The following is a 22,163-nucleotide window of genomic DNA, read 5'->3' on the forward strand; positions in this document are numbered from 1 at the left end:
TGGCATGGCAAGGAATGTAGTACTCGTTTCTGACTATCTCAGGGAAACGAGGTTAAGTAAGTAACGAGGTCTAAAGTTCCCTTTTAATACTTCACTCGTACTCGCATTCCAAGAACGTATGGGGAACCAATACAGGTCCCGCTGTGTCATGAAAGAGGAACGACACGACATGGGAAACTGGCATTAAAGGCTACAGAGGGACCAATTACACGCAGGGTGAGCCCGCAGGATGCAACGAGGGCTGAACTCACTGAGATCAGCCTAGCCTTGGATTAGTCTTTCCAACGGTTTTGTACAGCCTCAGACACTACATGAAAAAAGCCGACGAGCGTACCTGAAAAAAACATGCAATGCCTGAAGAATTAGACTGCCTTAGGCAGGTGCGCATCCATTTAAGCAGGATATGATTGCCGTGCCTGCAAGGCCGGAACATCCAAGTTAAAGAACCTTGTGAAGTGGACAGTGAGGCCCAGCCTGCAACCACATAAATAATTGCTATAGACACACCGCTAGACCACACCCAGGGATGAGGCCACACCAGAGTGGAATGGGCTCTGACTCCTATGGGGCTATGAAGACCCATGGGAGGAGTATGCTAGCACGGATAGCATCAATTAACCATTGAGAAATCCTGTGCACACTCTGTGACCAGGGACCCTGTGGTGCAGGCCAAACCAAAGCATACAAAATGTTGTCCCGACCACCTGAACGAGGTAGAATGCTCAATGTAAATTCTCAGTGGCCCTAACTGGGCAGAGAAAGTTAAAACTCCTGGTCCTCCTCTGTAGGAGGAAGCACAGAAGAGAGTGGGGTGTAGAAGCCACCTTAGGAACGTACCCATAATCTTGGTTTTAGGATGACTTTGGAGTGGTTAGGCTTAAACTCAAGATAGGCACGGACGTAACCAAGAGGACAGCCTGCAATATAACCTACTCTTTTTAACCGAAGCCTAAAGCCAGTTTCAGAGCGGTGTTCAGCGACCAGGATGGGTTCAAGTCTGTTAGACTGTAGTGGCTCAAAGTGGGATCCCTTAAGGGGCTCTCAGGACCATGGGCATGTCCGACTCAGGGACCGTGGGGGACTGGGGTGGATTGAGCCTTGATCCTTTCTGGAAAAGAACAATTAAGTTATTCCGGCCCTTAAGGAGTCTGGTTACTAGGAGCAGTGCTGTAGGACTGTAGTGGCTCAAAGTGTGGAGACCCTTGAGGGCTCTCAGGACCATGGGCATGTCCGACTCAGGGACCGTGGGGGACCGGGGTAGATTGAGCCTGATCCTCTCAGGAACCGGATAATTAAGTTGTTTCGGCCCATAGGAGTCTGGTTATAGGAGCATGGGAAGCGTGCTATAGCTAAGGGCCTAGAGGTGACTTGGTACGACTTGGGCTTTAGCCTGTGAGCGTAATATTCAGGACACTGTCAGCGGAGATCGAGCTGATTTCCATTGAGAGCCCAGAGGTGCAGAGCCCACAGCTCGGGCTGGGGGTGCCAAATCGTCCTGTTCGCCTGAGAGAGAAGGTCCTGCCTTAGGGGAATGGGCCACGGGGCTGCTGTCAGCAGCTGAAAATACTCCTCATGAAACCCGAAAGCTGGTTCCTCCAGAGTGGGGCACCAGAAGGGACTCGGTGTGGTCTGTGTTCCCTGACTCAAAACGACCGATTGGGGGGAAAGCATATAGGAGGAGTTTGGGCCAATGTGGGCCAACGCCATCCTCTCTTTCTTCAAAAAAATACATTGGTCACTGAGAGTTCTCTTTGAGGCAAGAGATACAGACCTCTGCATTGTCAAAGATCTCCCAGCTTCTCTGAACCATTTGTGGATGGAGCATCCACTCTCCTCTAAGTGGACGTTGCCTCCAAGACAGCATGTTCAGCTCCTCGGTTCAATGTGCCAGGGCACATTGTGTGGCCCTCAATGAAAGCAAGGTTGAGATGTTGCCCACTTCAAGAGGCGTTTTACCATTCTCAAAAAGGAGTTTCGAGGTGAGCACCGCCCTGGTTATTTATATAAGGACATCCATTTTCATGCTGTCTGAGCAGGACATAGCACGGGTGGCCCTTCATGGTTTGGTTAAAAGGTCTTGAAGGGCTCGGACATGTACTGCCGCGTCATATTGAGCCAGTTCAATGTGTAGCCGACCTTCCCCCCCCCCCGTGTGCCGACCTAGGAGCCGAAGGTCCAAGTTTGCCCGCGCACAGAGACAGACCCAACCTGTGTTGGAAGCCATCTGTCGAGACAACCTTCCTTCTGTAAAATACCTGCCCATGGGCCGCTCTGCTTGAACCAGCTGGGGGGTCCTTCTAAGGGGCCCAGAGCTGACATGCAGGCCTGGCCTCACCTTGACACAAAAGCATCTGTGATGCCATGCATGGGATGGAACTTGCCACTTTCCGGCTGCATTAATTAGGCAACTGGAACCGGGAACACTGTTTCCAATACACACCCGATTGTTACTTGCATACATTGTTAGAAGAATGGCATCTACGCTCATATTAGTCTGTTTCTTGTCTTAATTCGGAGGTCACCGTAGCCACCAGAATCCAGTCTTTATCCAAGCTCAGAGGGTCACTGCAGTCACCCGGATCCAGTATGTATCCAGCCCAGATGGTGGATCAGGCACCTAGAAACGGACCTCGACAGCCCTGATAAGACAGCGGAGACCAGGGACTAGAGCCCCAGAGGACAGATCCCCTGTAAAGGACCTTGTCTCAGACGACCACCGCGGAAAAGACCACAGGAAAACAGTTGATTCTTCTGCACAATCTGACTTTGCTGCAGCCTGGAATTGAACTGCCGGTCTTGGTCTGGTCCAGAGGAGAATTGGCCGTCCCCCAAAGATGTAGCCTGGTTTCTCCAATAGGTTTTTCCCTACATTCTGTCACTGATGGAGTTTTGGTTCCTTGTAGGGCTGTGCAAAAAAAATCGAATTACGATTTTTTCCATGCCGCATCTCATTCAGTAAAGACGCTCCTGTAATTAGTAGTTCTATCTCCAGCACGTGTCGTTCAGATCAGGGTTGCCAGGTTTTCCACAACAAATCCTGCCCAGGGTGCTTCTCAAAAAACTAGTCCAAAACTAGCCCAATCGCGTTTCCAAGAGGTTTCCCGATAAAAATTGCAAGTCTGATGGTTGTTTTTCATTGTCACGCGGGTTGAAAGCGACCCCAGATATCAATAAGGATATTTAGCCCCCTAAAAATGTGAATATTACCAAGGGAACCCTGACGCGAAAAACCGTACACTTTATAACCCGGGAGTGCAGTTTTCTATCGGGGAAACCTCCTGGAAACGCGATGGGCTAGTTTTGGACTAGTTTTGAGAAAGCAAACTGGGCTCAGGCATTTTGTTGTGACAACATAACCTGGGCAACCCTGATCTGAACGCACGTGCTGGAGTTATGCTACTAATTACAGGACCGTCCTTTAAAGTGATGAGATGTTGCATGAAAATCGTATTTGATTTTTTGCACAGCCCTAGTTCCTTGCCGCTTGTCGCCTCTGGCTTGCATTAGTTGGGGACACTTCATTTATAGCGATTATCGTTGACTTGATTGCTAAATTATTGCAACAGATACTATTTAAAATGAACTAGGCTGACATGATGACATCACTGAATTCAATGATTGAAACTGCCTTTAACTGTTCATTTTGCATTATTAGACACTCTGTTTTCCTAATTAATGTTGTTCAGTTGCTTTGACGCAATCTTTTTTGTTTAAAGCGCTAAAAAGAAAGCAAAAGAAAAAATCTGCATTGACTTTCAGCCCGTACTGAAGTGGTCTCATTATGAAGCAGATACGAAGAAAAGAAGTCTGCTGTAATGGACAAGTGCACATTCTGGCATCGACTTACTGCCCTGTCCCATGTGTGAGTCGAAAAACTGCCTCCCAGGAACTAGGGTTCAGTGGATGGGGAGATAGTGAGCTCTTTGGCAAAATGTGTACCCTTGGAATTTTTATTTTTTTCCCAGGCATGGTTGTTTATTCTTGTCGTGGTATGAGGAAGTAGGGTTGCTGTGAAGATATTAGCTCGGCCTCTGACTGGTTTTGATTAAGATGAAGCCAATCGTTGAGGTAGTTCAGAATAACGGCTTCCCAATCTGTCTTCAGGGGGGAGAGAGCTCCATTCAATGAACTTCAGTAAAAAGTCAAGGCAGCCATGGACAGTCCGAAAGGAAGGACCTTGTATTGATATGCCACTCCCTTGAAGGCAAATCTTAAGAATCGCCTGTGGTGGGGGGCTACCTGAATGTGAAAGTATGCGTCTTCCCGATCCAGAGAAAAGAACCAGTTCCCTGGGCATATTCTGTTCCATATTCTGTTCCAAAATAGTTATGCTGAACGGCCGTTTCGTGAGGGCACGGTTCAGGTCCCTGAGATTGAGGATAGGCAGGCGCCACCATCTTTTTTGGGCGACGAGAAAATAGCGGCTGTAGAAGCCTGACTCACTCTGGGTGTGGCTGAAAAACCATCTCTACAGCTACTTTTGCCAGTAAATTCATCACCTCGGAGCTCAGGCCGTGAGTGTCCATGCTCTGCACTAAGGTGGTTTTTCTTTGAAACCACTTTGCTGAATCAAGGGGCTTCTTCGAGCGAACTTGAAGTGCAGGTAGACCTCATTTAAAATCACCAAAAACCAGTCTGACACTCTAGGGATGGTGTTCGGTTCCGTCCTGCCAGACCTCGGCCCGTGGTGACAAGGGGTTGGATTGGTTCGAGTGGTGTACACGCCTTGTGGGGACCACAACACTCGTGATATATGTAAGAGGAAATTGGTATCATTTCTGTCGCTATAACAGCAGCTGGTTGTGTGGCCGCATTTGAATACTTTTAAAAACTACATTCATGACACAATAAACAGTAATATTTTAAAAATTTATCCAACTAAATGGTGGTTGAAATCACAATGCTGCATGAACTCAACCAATCCAGCATGGTTTAGCGGCACAAGTCCCATCCCCAGCGAAAATTCCAGACCCTTTGAAAAAGTAATACCTCTGCGAGACAGGGACTTTCTGAGGGCAAAACGTTTTACCAAGACCTTTATTTAGATAAATGGTTCCTGAGGTAGAAACACAACCGAGTACCAGCCCAAAAAAAGTCCCTAGTTCCAGAAGTGGAAATGTGGCTAGTAATTTGTAAATTCATTAAGTTAGCGATGCATTCTGCACGATCTGCTTTGAGATTTATATAACCAATTATTTAAGATGTATCTAAAAATTTCAGAATTACAATAGGAGGGAGCTTGTACTCAGGTATGACATGTATAAGAATGGATTAGCTTCCTGACAGCGGAAGTATTTACTGTACTAAAGTCCTAGGCAACCTTGAAATGTTATCTGTGAAATATGAGGTAACTTTTTAAAGTGGTAGTTCATTTATTTACAAAAATGCAGGAATTCGCTACAGGGGCCTTTTTTTCTCCCCCAGGCAATGTGAGGGAAGGTTTATTACAGATGCTACGCACTTTATTTCATGTCTTCTGAACTGTTGACAACAAACACCCACTTACCCCCCATTGAAAGGCTTGGGAAGAGCAAGGACAATTTTTATACAACTCCGATTGGTTTCATCTGAAAGAAGAAAGCCACATACACCTAGGATGCTTCGAGGGGTGAGTAAAACGCCTGATGAATTTTCATTTTTGGGAGGCAGACTAACCCTTTAAAGAACTTCATAACATTTGCTCAAAATCAAGTCACATTTATTTATATGAAGTAACTTTCCAACAATACAGATTGTGTCAAAGCACTTTACAGTAATAATTAGGAAAATAGTGTGTCAATAATGCAAATTACAATTTGCAAACACTCAATTTTTCCCTTCAGTTAAAGAGCAGATAATCATTGAGATTTAGTGATGTCATCATCCAGTTCAGTTCAGTTTTAAATAGTATCTGTGCAATCCAAGTCAGCAATATAAGCTGGATATTATTAAGTGTCCCCCTTCAGTAAGCCAAAGGTGACCTTTGGCTTGCAGGGAGAAGCAATGGCTCAGTCTGTGAGGCCTGCTCTCCCTCTGGACAGATGAAACCAGCAGTTCAATTCCAGACTGCAGCAAAGTCACATTGTGCAAAGGATTCATCTGGTTCCTGTGGTCTTGTCCCGGTGGCCGTCTAGGAGACAAGGTCTTTACTGGGGATCTTTGCTGACATTAAGGGCTGTCAAGGTCATCTCTAGGTACTGATCCACCATCTGGGCTGGATACATACTGGAGCTCGGTCAAATACTGAGGTGCTAAACCACTCAGGGCTTTATAAGTAATAAGCAAGATTTTAAAATCTATATAAGATGTTTAATAGGGAGCCAGTGCAACCGGGCTAATATAGTCATACTTCCTGAAGTTTCAGTAAGAACTCTAGCTGCTGCATTTTGGACCAGCTTGAGTTTGTGTATTAAGCGTGCAAGAAATAAAAAAGTTCTAGGTTATTACATGAGGAGGTTTTAGGTCCAATAATTACAACTCACCTTTTTTTCAGAATTTAGACCTAAGAAATGTATTTGCCATCCAGTTTTTTTTATATCGACTAATGCAATTCTGTGTAGTTTTTCAAATTGGTATGTTTCGCCGGGCCCACGAAGAAATATAGAGCTTGAGTATCATCAGCATAACTGTGAAAGCTAACACCGTGTTTTTCCTGATGATATCTCCCAAGGGTAACAGTAAAGCGTGAAGAGTAACGGCCCTAGTACTGATCCTTGCGGTACTCCCATACTGCACTTGTGATCGATATGATACCTCTTCATTCACTACTACCGAATTGATGGCGGGTCATATAAGTACGATTTAAACCATGCTAATGCACTTCCATTAATGCCAACAATACAACCATGATCAGATGATAAGAGCAGGTCATTTGTAACTCTAAGGAGAGCAGTCTCAGTACTAATAGCACTAATAGAGAGATACAACCATGATCAGATGATAAGAGCAGGTCATTTGTAACTCTAAGGAGAGCAGTCTCAGTACTATGATACGGTCTAAATCCTGACGGGAAATCCTCACAGATGCCATTTTTCCTCTAAGAAGGAATATAATTGTGAGGATACTACCTTTTCTAAGTGTCTTGGAAAGAAAAGGGAGATTCGAGATCGTGTCTATAATTAACTAGTTCTTTGGGGTCAAGTTGTGGTTTTTTGAGAGAGGCTTAATAACAGCCGGTTGGAAGGTTTTGGGGACATACCTAATAAACATGAGGAATTAATAATAGTCAGAGGAGAGGATCTATGACTTCTGGAAGCACCTCTTTTAGGAGCTTAGATGGAAGAGGGTCTAACATACATGTTGTTGGTTTAGATGATTTTAACAAGTTTATACAATTCTTCCTCTCCTATAGTAGAGAATGAGTAGAAAACTGTTCCTCAGGGGATCTATAGTGCACTGTGTGATGTGACTGTCAAGAGCAGCTCGACGGTGTTTAGTGTCCAGCAGCAGCAGTATGGGTGTGGCCATGTGCCATTAGCACAGCTGAAGGATCTGCATACAAATAGGCCCACGGGGAAGCGATCCTGACTCACCATCTCTTCATTAGATGCGCCTTTAGAGAGAAGTGCATCTTTACGGATTATGATTATAATGAAAGAGTTTTTATATTTTGATTGGTTTATTTTCGTTTAAGAAGTAATTTAAATCTTTCTATAGATATATATTTCTCATGTCTGTGAGGCATGTGTTCGCTGAGTTTCGGTTAAATTTTTGTGAAGCGCTCCTGTTCAAGACGAGATGGTAGAAAGCGCATCATGTTTGTTTTCTTTATTTTATAAAAAGCACAACGTTTTATTGATATGTGTGAGTGCAACACAAAGCTGTAAAAGTAGACCCTTTACAGTTATGAATGATGTATTAATCATACCTTTATGAGCAAAAATGATGGCGTATTCACTGAAAAAAAAAATGCAATTGAGCGCACTTTAGTTTGCACTCTCCACACACACAAAATATTGGATATAGCACACATTTATCTACAGTAGGTTTAACATGCTTGAACTATTTTATATAAGTCATGATGATTTGAAAAGGCTAAATTTACCAAACATAGGCTCACTGTCTGCCGCTGGCTTTTTTAAAGTCGTTACTTTAAAAAAAAAAAAACTTATTTTAATGAATAAAAAACTGCTCCAACATTTTTCTAAATTATCTTAATATAAAACCGCAATAAATAAAGTAAAAACCAAAACTAAATATAATCACTTTGCCATTACATACAAAACTTAACTATTTTAATAGATGAAACCATAGTATAAGCTGTTTTGGGAGAAGGGGAAAAAAAGAACAGGCTCGGGCCGGGTAATTCTAATAAGCTGTCGGACACATGCCGAGCTAGGTCCTGAGCGTCTCGGGCTAGAGCTTAAATCTGAGGCCCGTGCAGGGCTCTATGCTGGTCTGCCTCAGTGGTACAACAGCACTGGTCTCAATGTCAAAATGATTGAGATGGTCAATCAAATCAAAGAAGACTGGTCTTACTGTCACTGTCACAACACAACGAAAATTCGTGGAAAGATGTAAGTAGTAGGCTACTGTATTAGAACACTGTTTTACGATAAGAGATGTTCAGCGATCGACAGTATTAGACTACCTAGTGATGCAAACTACTCACACTTTTTATGAAATTTTGCCGTTTTGAACTGAAAATATGCGATCATGATTCATGTAAAATAAAAAAAATCATAAATGTAACGTTGACAAGAGACCATTCGTGTTTTTTTCGACTTTTACAAATAAAGAGTGAATGTGCACATTTTAAAAATAAAAATATTATTTTCAAATAGTGTAAATTGATTATTACTTCATAACTACAAACCTAGAACTTATTTTAGCATTCTTAATTTGCTTATTTAATTGCTTTATTATATTATTATTAGATTATTATTATTATTACTATGCAGTAGATCCTTATAAGCATGTGCATTAACCATGATCGTGTGGAAGCATGTCAGTGAGCACAGCATCTCCTATAGTAGAGAATGAGTGGAATTTTGGAGTGGTAGTAGAGAATGGGGGGAAGTAATTATCATGTTTTAGCTAGTCTTCTGTCAAACAGAGCACATCTAGGTTATGATCAGTGATCATATTATTTACAAAAAGTGCCTTTGTAGAAAGGGACCTGATATTCAATAAGCCAAGCTTTATCATTTGTTTATCCGTATTACATCTGTTTTTTTTTTGTTGAACATCAATTAAATTGTTACTCTTAAATTGGTTTGGATGTTTTTTGTATTTTCTAGTTTCGGGAAGAGACACACACAGCTCTATAGTGTGATATCTAGGTGAAAGAGTCTCTATGCTGAGAATTAGCTGATTTCTGTGACATGAGGCGGCTAGCAGACGGTCTGTTTACGCCAGTCTGTCTGCTTCCTGACCTGGGCCCCAGTTAGTCAAGTGCAAACTCTAAGCAGTATGTGCCATATTTCTAGAGAGAAAAGCGGCACACAGCCCAGGAGGGATGAGAGACCATCTCTTTTCAACAGATCAGGTCTGCCCCAAAAAACTTGTCCAATTGTCTATAAAATCTATGTTATTCTGTGGGCACCACTTAGGACCATCCAGCCATTGAGTGATGACAATCTGCTGTGTGTAATCTCATCACCACGGTAAGCGGGGAGGGGACCAGAGCATTACAGTGTCTGGACATCGTGCTTGCAAGTTTACACACCTCTTTAATGTTATTATTAGTGATTTCCAAAATGGCGAAGTCGAACATCATTAGCGCCGGCATGAATAACAGTATTGCTGAATTTATGTTTAGCATTAGCCAGCACTTTTAAATTTGCCAAGATATCAGGCACTCTGGCTCATGGTAAACATTGAACTATGGTGGCTGGTGTCTATATTTTCACATTCTGTACAATAGAATCTCCAATTACTAGAGCACTTTGATCAGGTTTCTCAGTGGGTGCATCACTGAGTTTGGGAGAACCTGTTTAATGTTTTTTGATCGGAACGGAAGAGTGGTGTTTTGACCCACGGCAGAGGCTCTGTAACTGGAACAGAAACAATGTACGGTACAGGACTCTCTGAGCTAGTCGCATCCAAAGCCGTATCTACAGTCCTCACATTCTTACTGTCCTCAATTAAAGTTTGAATTAGTGTCTCTAATTCTGAAACCTTCTCTGTCAGCCTAACTATTTCCCTGCATTTATCACATGTAAATCCCTAGTCACTGACAGAGAGAGCTAAATTATACATGTGGCAAGTGGTGCGAACAACAATAAAAAGAAAAGAAGCCATTACTCACCTTGGTTGAAGAATGATTCTGACGTACCACTGTTGTTTAATGAACACGTGAGAAACCGGGCAAGGGAGAAAAATATAATAGAAACATGAATGGAGACGTGAATGACAAGCTAAACCGGCTAACGAATGCTAAGTTAGTAAACATATAAACATAAAAAAAAAAATTTTTTTTTTAGAACCACACACATAGTTTATGCAGTATCTGCAAGTAATCTGGATTGTTACTGAGAATCCTATTGTACACGTCATAACAGCTAGGATTAATTGTATGGCTGCTTTTGTGACAGTTTATCAATGTGACCAGACTTGATTGGTCTTACTGAAAAAGTACTAGGACAGAAGACAAATTATCCTGCAAACTGCTCAAGGACCTATTCCCATGAAGGTAGCTGAACAAACTCAGGGTTATAGGAAAAGTTTTGAGTTTGAGTTTTGACAAAACCAAACCAATGCAATCAGCCTTTGCTGATGCCATGAAGCAGCTCATGAACTTTCTCTGTCAACTTTGATCTTAAAGGTATTATTTAAACCCCTTGCAAAACAACTCAGTGTTGGCCTTGTTGAGGGGGTGGCGGTGTTCAAAACCTAACCAGCAGTTTACTCAAATGAGACTGTTATTAATGCTATTAATGCTTACTCATTTTTTGTCAGTTCCCCACTTACTTTACCTTTCTCAAGCACTGATAGAACACAGATTCTGGCTGAGCCAGGCCAGTTGACATCCAAGCTTGTGATCACACATTCGTACAATATCATCTGCATGATAAAAGTACAGTAGGTCTGTGTGTTAACATATTCATTTATATTCTAAATCAAAATTGATGTCACTGAAAGCTCACATGTACAATAGAACTACAGTACAACAGATTTTCTTATCACAAAACCTTTTTATACCTTTATAAGTCAACCGGATGGCTGCTGGGGCGAGCTGAGGGCTGTCTGGGCACTGAAAGTGGCTCGGGCTGGAAGCAAAGCATAGAGTGAGAACACAGCAAATTTCTTCAAGTCTAGATAGTAAGCGAAGAGAAGATCGTCGTTGCTGAAGGAGAATTCATCTGAGATCCTGAGCTCCGCTGCCAAGCCATTGGTTCATTTTTTTATTTACTGCACGAACCTATGGCTGTGAACCTTACACGAACCTTGCACTGCTGTTACACTGTTACACTCTTCTTCAGTCCTCTGAGAAAAAGGAGTTTTCCCCATAGCGTCTAGCGACGCAGTACGAGTGAAGTATCCAAAAGGGAACATGTTTTGTTCTAGTTAAAAAAAGGTGATAGTAATATTTAGTAATAATTGATCATAACAAAATTTAATTGTTTACAGTATATATATATATATATATATAAAAAAAATTTTATATAAATATATATATAAATATATATATATATATATATTTATATATATATATATAATACATCTTTAGTTTGGCCTAAATTATTTTTGAGAAGCAGACATTGTAAAGATTTTAAAACTGGAAATTTGAACAACACAATATAAAAAAATTTGTAAAAAAACGGTAGATATTTAAAAATAAATAAATAAAAATAAAGCATTATGATTAGTCCATAGTTCGTTTTATAGCCATTTAGCTCTTTACATTCTGTTTATTCTATATGAGGTTTCAAAATTCATAAAAAGTTGTGTTCATGAAAACTCATGGATTATGGAGTTGAAATGTTTAAGATCTAAGGAAGAATGTGTTGTACTGTATTTCTCAGCAGGGCTTTCTTACCGGCCTTGGTGGGGGATAGAGAGGGTGATGAGGGGTGAGAGGAAGGGCCAGCATTCCCCACTCACCCCCCTGCCCATGTCAGACTGCACCACCATGCCAAGATCAATCTGGAAGTAGCAAGAGGGGGAGATGGGGGGCAGGTTAGAAATTGTGTAGACAGTGAGACTTTAAAGGGGGGGGGGGGGGGGGGTTACAGAGGGTAAGACAAGCCTACACTTGTACCTTTGTGATCTCTTTCTCACCTCATGTCCTCTCACTGACAGTGGGGCAAAGGTCTAGAGAAGTGAATCACAATCTCACAGTCCATGGAAGACGTGTCAGAATCAAAGCCGGAAGGAGACCTTTACCCATCAGTCTTTTTGCAGCAGAATCCCCTTGGTAATCAACAATCATCTGCAGTGCAACAGAGAGGTCTATTGTAAACTTTTAACGGAAAAACAATAGGCAACAAGGACTTTTCCTTATCTGCTTCTCAAAAGGACAATGCAAAATATCCTGTTGTGCCATAGAACAATTAGTAGAAACCAAAGCAATTCAAAAGGACAGGTCAAAAATCAGGCATTACAACAGAGCTATTAATAAATAATGTACTATGATGGCATTGTGTCGAAAGCAGGCTCAGAAGGATGAAAGAATCAAGCCAGGGTTGAGGGGTGAGATAGGGTGTATGAGTGAGTGAATGTGCATGTGGATCTGAGTGTGTCAGATGAGACACCACACTGACCTCTGCCACCAAATGGAACTTAAAGGTCACCTCCTATAGGAGAATGGCTTTCACATCTCAACTTGAGGAAGATACTTTTTTACTCAGTGGAGATGAATGCAGTAATGTAGGAGGAGATTGGCCATACATTGTGTTATTAGGACACATATTGAAGATGTGTGCATGAAAAGTGTAGCCTTGTTAAGCCTGCTTGACAAGGAATACTTGAAATACACCTCTACTGTGATGAGCATGTTTTTAATTTCTAAAAATCTTTTTCATTTTGGGATATTTTTGGGGGGGCATAAATTAAAACTCTCCTGATATTACAATGAAATTTCTTAAAAAATACTTTTTTAGTAGTTTGGCATATCCTTATGGCTATATAAGCGGCTTCCTGGCATAGTATCCTCAGATTTCTTCTCCTTCAGCAACAACCACAATCTTCGCTCTATGAGACTCGAAGCTTTCACCATTGACAAGCCTTGCAGTGAGCGGATCAAGACCTCTCCTGCTCGGCTTATTCACTTCTCCCTGCTGCCACAAGTGACTTGGTCTCGTTTGGTGGAAGCGAGGGATGATCCCCTAGATGACATTACGTCGTTGGCGGGCCTCAGACACGAAGGAAGCGGGATCGGAGTCAACAATCGACCCTGTCCCCCTTGCTGTCTGTCTAAGGCTGTTGAGGAGTGGATTTGGCGTGGTCTCTGCCGGAGGAGCCCACCAACAGCTGCTGGACAAATGCTTCCTGCTGACTTCAGCCTTTGCTGGATGAGGTTACTCTTTGACTGGACAAGCGGCCACTGCACTACACTCCATAGCGGTCCTCCAGGTCTTTCAGGCCAAACTCCTCCGATGCATGGATGAGTTCTGGCCCTGATCCGCGACATTCAGAGAACTGCGCACCATGACCAACCTGGCTCTACGCACCATCGAGGCCACAGCTCAGGAGAATGGCAGGTCTATGGCCAGCCTAGTGATGACCCGAGCGCCCACTTATGGCTGAACCTAACAGAAATCAAGGACAACGGATAAGGTCCCTTCCTTGACTCCGCGGTATCCCCCCACTGGCCTTTTTTCAGACCTGTGGTCGAGGGTTTCATGGAGCGCTTCACTGCTGCCACAGAAGTTGTCCCAGGCAATGTGGCACTTCTTACCAGGGCTTGAAAAAAAAAAAAAAAAAAAAATCAATCGGTTCACTCCGAGCAGAATCGATATTTTAACATTTCTGTTCCTGCGTTCCTCTGATATTATTACCGTTCCAAAACCAGTTTGGGTGGAAGAAATACTGGTTAATAACGTTATTTTTTAAAACAATTTTCTTTGCCTATAATTTGCCTAATAATAATAATAACAATAATAATAATAATAATAATAAATTAATTTTTCATTTTCTTTACTCAAAAGGAAAAGGAAAAAAAAGAGAGATCGGTAAAAGTTAGCCAATAACCCACTGTGCTTTGTCACAGCCAATACAGTATCATCTTTTCTAGATTTTGGCAACAAATGTAGGCTACATTACATTTACATTTAGTCATTTAGCAGACGCTTTTATCCAAGCGACTTACAAATGAGGACAATGGAAGCAATCAAAATCATCAAAAGGCTACAAACAAAACAAAAAAATCCAATCAACACTTTAAAGATATTAAAGTATTTTTCAAGATATTTTAAGATATTGAAACACTTGTATAAGGTTTGTGTTTGAGAGTGAAAAAAAACCCCGTCTCAGGTTACAAATGTAACCATAGTTCCCTGAGTAGAGAACGAGACACTGCCCATCCTCTAGGGGTCACTATGGGGAACAGTATACCCAGATGCATCCATGACTTGAGGGGAGTGCTGGCCAGAATCATGGTGAACACTAAGTAACCAACTCTACCATTTCCCATGGAGGGAGTGCCCCTGGGACGATGTCCGTGACATTTTTACCCGACTGCCAAAAGGCCTAGGCTACATACCCAACTTACACTGTTTAGGGCCTCGACCCGGGGTAGAGCTCAAGGCTTGGAATCAAGAAAGATTCCTTTAAAAGGGATACGGCAAAGAGCCTAGCTTTTATACTAAGTCTTGCCAGTCACACAGGGGCTACCGCTTGCTCTTGCATAAGCTTGCTGAAGGAACTGTCTCAACAGATCCCTAGTAGCAACACCCTGTTTAGATAGGTATCCGAGAATACACAGGTGGAGTGGCGCCCAAGACGGGGCTTTTACCAACTCAAGAAAGGACACGAAGCAACCGCGTGAAGCCGTTACCATATATGATTTTAAAAAGAATGCAGAGCACTAGCGTGCGAACTTACCACAGTGTGGATTTCAGAAAGTGCTCAAAGATTTCACGTACGCACTTACCATAACAAGGATTTTAAATACTGTTCTGGGTGGGGGGGGGGCTTTCACGGCATTCTGAAAAAAGCAGTAGTTATTGATGGGATGGGTGGCATCCCACACAATATGTTTGGGGGGAAGGGAACCAGAGAACTCAAGTCACTCGAATCTCACGGGAGAGGGGAACTCCGAATTCGGGAAGAGAGTAGCGCACTCATAGGCAACCCTTTTTGGTAAAGGAGAGCGCTGCTAAACTACTACGAGAACAGCCCAAAATAGCCCTTCATGTTGAGGGAAGCGATGCTTGAATGTAGTACTAAAGACACACTGGCTGAGTGGAGCCCAAGGAACCAAGGTCTAACCAACTCAAAGAAAGGGAAAACGAAGCTGAGTTAGAATGTAACCCTTACCGTACAGGATTTCAGAAAGTGCCCAGAGTCTTGCGTGCACACTTACCACTTATGTGGATTTTAGAAAGTGTGCAAAGTGTTCAACATGCACACTCACCACCATATGGTTTTCAGAAAATACACAGAGCTTAGCGTGTGTACTTAAAGCTTCCTAAGCATCACAGAGGTGCCGAACCGCATGGGAGAGGCAAAGCTCCCAATTTACAAACCTCTTGCACCAAGGGGAGTGCATCACACCTGAGACAGCATACACAAGAAGATTCTCGCAACTGCCACCTCCACTCACTCCCGCTCGATGCGTCAGCAAGAAGGGATATACAAGCGACAAGGAAACCCATCAAGGTGACAGGCCGGACATCCAGGAAAATTCCTTTGCAGTGCCGTGCCGGGCATGATCATCAAGAAGGCTCCTGCAAGAAACCTATGATCTGGCCACCTGATACCCGACGCATGAAGCCGGAATCAGGGCTATCATACCGGCTGGACATAATGCAGTCGAGTGTTTAGAAAAAGCACTGCAAAGAAAACTCAAAGAGGATTAGTACACACATAACCACCAGCAATTTAATACATATATATGTATATATAGAGTGGACCATACTCACCCACCCTGGTTCCTGCACTGGAGCCCCGCTCAAGGGGTGACTCCCTTTAGTCCAGACTATCAGAACCATAGAACCAACCAAAAACATCATAGGTCCAGCATAGGAGACTGTTATGCAAGAAGTTCCCACCTAACCTCGGTCAGGTGGAGAGCTGGTGGTTACAGGGGAATTAGGAAGGGGAAGATAAGGGCAGATGTAAAAAAAACCCCTCTATTGCTGTGATTCGGATGAAAGCGCTGATGCCTCATCTGGATCACATCCCTTAGGTCTTGCCTACCTTCCCTTGACCCATGATTCTTCTTACCCCCTACCCGCAGGTGGGGGGAATGAGCGCGAGTCAGACACTAAGCCTTCTGTGCCCGTCTCTGATCCTCAGATCGAGACGGACCAGGAACCCTATATTGTTTGGGCTCAGACCTGGACCTCGTGGAATGAAGGATTTGAAGGCAGCTGAGCGCGCCTTCGCCTCCCTGAACTTCTCGACTACCATCTCAACGGAGGGTACCGAAAAGTTCGGAAGGTGAAACCGGAGCATCAAGAAGAAAGCACCTTTCTTTTCTTACCGATATCTGCCAGGTTCACCCACAGATGTCTCTCCATTACCACCATGATGACCTCGTGGCGTCACCTTGCTAGCGCGCTTCCATGGCAAGTCCAACTTTGAGCGTGGCGCAATCCATAACCCCAATAGCTCTACATACGCATAGCAGGAGGATTGAGAAGGCTCAGCCTCAGCTTCTTCGCCATCCTCGGACATCTCCTGCTCTTCCTGGGCTGAACCCAGCAGAGCACTAGCCTCTGGATTGGAAAGTGTTAAGGAAATATCATCCTCCAGCGGCTCTCTCTCATCCACAGCCAAAAAGCATGAAAGGGAAAGTCCCTCTCTAAACTCCTCAGCCAGATCCACCTGTGATCCCCACGAGCTCATTCTCCTTTGTGCCTCAAGCAGCAGCGGATCCTGAACCGCGGGAAGCAGATAGGTGCCCCTCTTCGAATCAAAACAGAGACAAATGAGAGCGGAGCTTTTTCATTGAAAAACTATCACAATGCACGCAGACCGCCCCCTCAAGGACACTGCGTGCGTGCTCTTCACCCAAACAAAAACACGCAAAGATTGTGTGTGTCATCGGGTGTCAAATAATGATGACACGGGATGCACACACACTGTCTAAATGCTTTGCCAGTAGTCTCCATGAGAAAAGATCGCTCCTTTACCACGTTCAGATGCACACTTCAAACAGAACAGTCAGTGAAGACAAAGACCAGAATGACGTTTTCTCCCGGCGCCTATTTATCTATAGTCGCACCAGTAGTGACGTCAGGGGCTGTCGCCGGCCAACTTGTTGGTGTTTTTTTTTAATGTATGCTTCAGACACGGGTCATGAAGAGCCATTCCCCATAGCAACCCTTAGAGGACGCAGTTTGACGTTCCTTGAAAGGAACATAAAGTTGCGGCTCACGTCGCATTTTATTAGCCTTATTATTTTCCGAAATAATGAAGGCTAAAATGCCTGTAGGCTAAAGCAAAAATGTTTTACAAACATTATAAAAACAGTTATTAGTTTCTCTCCAAAACAAGTCCTCTAAAGTTTAGGCTATAAAAACGTCAATCCAAAAACAAAATTAATTTAAGGTTACAGAAGCAAGACATTATTCAAAGCTGTCAAGCTTTTGCAAAATAATTTAAACTGTAAAGCTTTTGCAAAATAAGAAAACTACTCTCTGCTGTTTCATTTTTTCTTTCTGAAAACTTTGGAACGTGTCACAATGAACTGTAATTTTGCACATTTTTCTTTTTCGTTCCGTTAATCTGTCAATATGATTTAAGTGAGATATATTTAGTGTATATGCCTATATTCCTTTTATGTAAACCTATAGTTTTTCTGTTTTCTCCATTCACAGTAGCGCTGCAGGTGCGTGTGATCTGTTGAATTCATCTTACACTATCCTTTAAGGGCGGTGCATTGCCATTGCGACTTACTTATGATGATTTCACAGCTGAGCGGACATTTCACTCCTTGGCTTCAGCGTCACATTTGCATAGACAGTACTACTAGAATTCGTGATTGGTTGACAGCAAATTTCAAATATTAAATGAAACGATAAAATAATGTTATTAACCGGTTAATGGCCATTTCAAATTTTCGATTCTGTTTGGAACTATAAAATTTGATTTCGTTTCTGGTTCTGGTTCTATTCCTGTCAAAATTTCGTTCGTTTCTGGTTTTCGTTTTCATTCCTTGAACCGGTTCAGAGCCCTGGTCTCAGTTGTACCTGAACGATGATTCATGCTTATTGAACTTGCTGCCCAACTGCTGTCACTCATGACCCAAAGAGCTTATCCTGGCCATGAGCTCTGAAGCCAAACACAAGCTCCCTGTCTGATCTGCCTCTTACACCCGGGGGCACTGAGATCTGCGCCAGCCCGTGTCCTGTTATCTGTCAGTGTGCCATGCTAGAACGGCCTATACCCTTGTTTACCTAGGCCTGCTCATTGTTGCTTTTCACCAGTCCACCAGTGTAATTAATACCAGACGGGAAGTTATTCTTTGGTAGTTGGCATTTATTCTTTGTCTTTGATGCTGTTTAAATTGCGGTAACTCAAACATTTGTTTGGAAAAGTACAATTATTAACATCTGTGATTTCATTTACTGGTTGGGGTGGAATTGTGATTTTTTTTTTTTTTATTGATTTTTTTTTTAATTTTTTTTATTACAAAGGCGGTGATGTCTGTTGTTTGGATGTGGGTGTTGAAGAAAGTCATTTCCTATGGATGAGTGCGTATTACAACTATTAAACTATTATGCGATTAAACTAATTGAAATAAACATTTGCATTTGCACATGATTATGTGAGGAAATAATTAAGATATTTTAATGCTTTTGAAAGAATATTGAAAGTCTATTATGCTCACCAAGGCTGCATTTATTTGCTCAAAAATACATTAAAAACAGTAACACTGTGAAATATTATTACAATTTAATCAAACTATTTTCTGTTTGAATATATTTTGAAAATTAATTTATTCCTGTGATGGCAAAGCTTTCAAAATATTCGGCAGCCATTACTCCAGTTTTCAGTTTCACATGATCCTTCAGAAGTCATTCTAATATGCTTATTTGTAGTTATATTTATAAATATATTGCCTGTTGGTGCAGTGGCCATTTTCTTCTTCTTCTTCTTCTTTTTTTTTTAAACGTCAGATGGGATGCCAGCAGGCAGTTCATGAACCACCAACTGTTATTTTACCTATAAAGCTGCCAAAAAGGTCAGAATCCATAATGAAGGGGCATAAGGCAGATTTATGCACAATGGAAAATTAGCTTTATCCACGGTATCCAACAAAGTTCAAAAGAAATGAGAATCATTGTCAAAAATATCCACACTGTACTGTATAGTCATTCATAACCATATGGGATTAGATTTCTCAAAGGATGGAGCGAGTTACCCAAGCAACTCTGTTATATTTACAGAGCATTGCACAAGAAAAAACTGAGCCATATTTGGTTCAAACAGGATTGAAATCACGAAGTACATCTGCAAAAGACAAGTTCACTTAACCTCCTCCTCAGGGATGCCGAAACTAAACGACTGGTTCATACATATTTCCACCAGAAAGCGTTCCGGTTTTGAGTCTGTCATGTCATTTCGGTCTCTCAAGGAATCCCCGCTTGATCAGTGTGTAAATTTCACCATGCAGTTGACCTGTCCCGTTGTGGAAGATTAGTAGACGTGGATCATGTACTCTGAGTAAGTGTGTCACTCGTGCTAATTGAGTTAGTGCTCACACCTGCCAACCTGACATGGGCTCAAGGCGCCTCTGAAAGCAAGAAAGTGCTCGGCTTCAGCTAAACCAAACCAGATATGTATATGTATATATGTATGTGTGTGTGTGTGTGTGTGTGTGTGTGTGTGTGTGTGTGTGTGTGTGTGTGTGTGTGTATGTGTAACGGTATGAAAATTTCTTATCACGATTATAGTGACCAAATTACCACGGTTATCAGTATTATCACGGTATTGTTAAAATGTGCTGGAGATGTTAACAAAGTACTGACAAATAAATCACTTCACCAAGTTTTGTATTTAAAAATCAACAAACAACAAATAAAATGACTTTTTTTTGCATGATCACTAAAACAATAACATTACCAATGATGTCCGGATTTTAAATGACAACTTGACTGACAACAGTTTAATAGCATGTCGAGATATCTAATGTAAATGTTCAAATAAAGCTTTGAAAAAGTTTAATAAAATGGTAAACCTCACAAAGAAAAGATATGTCAAAATGATAATTGCTTAATAAATGATTATATGTATTTTATCTGCTCCATAAATAATTCTAGATAACTTATCTGAATTGGTTAAATGTGTAGAATCCACATAAGCTTGTTTTTCATCCACCGGTCAAAATTTACAGCAGGGCATGCAAATTCGGTCTGTTTTTGGCCAGACAGAAGCTGCACACAGACTGAATGTAAATATAAGTCGGTAAAACCACTCTCTGACAGCAGGTGGCGCTTATGGAAAAGCGGAATTACAGCTGTTTGCCGTAACCGCTGTGACAAAACAGCATTGCAATTAAGAACACTTCCTTTAGGTATTATATTGAGCAAAGATGAAAACAAAATGCCATCGAATTGTTTCTGAAGACAGTCAGAACCTTCAGAGGTACATTCATATAATTAATTAATTCATATATTCATTTGTATAATTCCCTAAGCACTCTTAAAACCTCCCAGCTTTTCCGCCCTGTTTTCACTCAAAACCAAACTACTCTGCATGCTGTGCGCACGTGAGACCTTTATGCTGGACCATATTTAATTATCAAAAATATTTAATAACAACAAAATCTAAAAATCACTTAAATATAATAAAAATATGAAACATAAATAAAAAATCAAACGAAAATACATAAATAAAAAAAAAATTTATCGTCAAACCAGTAATCGTTACATCCCTTATATATATATATATATATATATAATAAAATACTTTGAGTGATGGGCTATATATTCTAGCTCTATATATTGCTAAAAGTAAAATATATCTCTTTTTTTTTGTAATGGGGCTAGTGAAAATGCTGGCAGGACAAAATCTGTTATACTGCCTACATCTATGCTAAGATTAATATTTCAAACACTAGAATTTAACACTTTCAAAATAACACAAATATATCAAAAATCAAAATCAATTATCACAACCAAATAAAAAAAAATATAATTTACACTAAACAGTTCAGTTCCCTGGACCACTGGCAGTGGTACTCAGTTGCTTGCTGCTGAAATGTTGGCGGTAGCTATGTGGCCAAGTGTCTGAACTGTGTCTCAACTGCCAACTGAATTAATGCCCAAACGCAAAAAAAAAAAAAAAAAAATCTAATCAAATGAGCTAATTTTAAAAATCCAATTCTATTTTTCTCAATGTCCCCTCTCTCTTTTATTAACAAACACATACTTTTTTCTTTTCATTTTTATAGCATTTTAAATGTAACCTGAAGGCTCTATGTTTAGGCCTCTAAATGCAAACAAATAAATGTAAATTGTACTAAAAATGAGGGGGGGGGGGGGGGGGGGGGGGGGGGGGGGGGGGGGGGGGGGGGGGGGGGGGGGGGGGGGGGGGGTGATGCGTTTTATTAAGTCAAAGTAGGTGTTAAAGTCTTTTCATGTATTGAAATTGAACCCTTCTTCTCTGTCCTTTTCCCTAAATGATTCCACTAATGCCCTGGTCACCAAGCTTAGGATTATTTTATTTTTCTTTGCAATCTACTTAGGCAATGATTTATTGATTGTGCCTCTATACTTCATACTGAATTAGCAGGCCTTTGAAAACATCACATTTTCTCACCTCTTGTGTGTGGTGAACCTTGATGGGGGTTTGACTTTGTGAATCGCAATTGGGGCTTTTGGTTGAGAGCAATACCTCCCACTTGGCGAACATTTTACCATTTATTCAGTACTATGCTTGGACATTAATAGAAAGGTAACTTGTGACAGATCTGTAGGCGACATCCAAAGTTTTGGGGGGGGGGGGGGAAGAATAGCCTACATAAAGTAAAGTTTATCCATTATATGTTGCCTGATTGGTTGCATGTTAATTACAGAAGCCTGAATTTTAAATGTATTATAAGTATAGTAGTACACTTTTCATTTATTGTT

Source organism: Cyprinus carpio, chromosome A24, assembly GCF_018340385.1.
Source record: "Cyprinus carpio isolate SPL01 chromosome A24, ASM1834038v1, whole genome shotgun sequence".
Classification (NCBI taxonomy): Eukaryota; Metazoa; Chordata; class Actinopteri; order Cypriniformes; family Cyprinidae; genus Cyprinus; species Cyprinus carpio.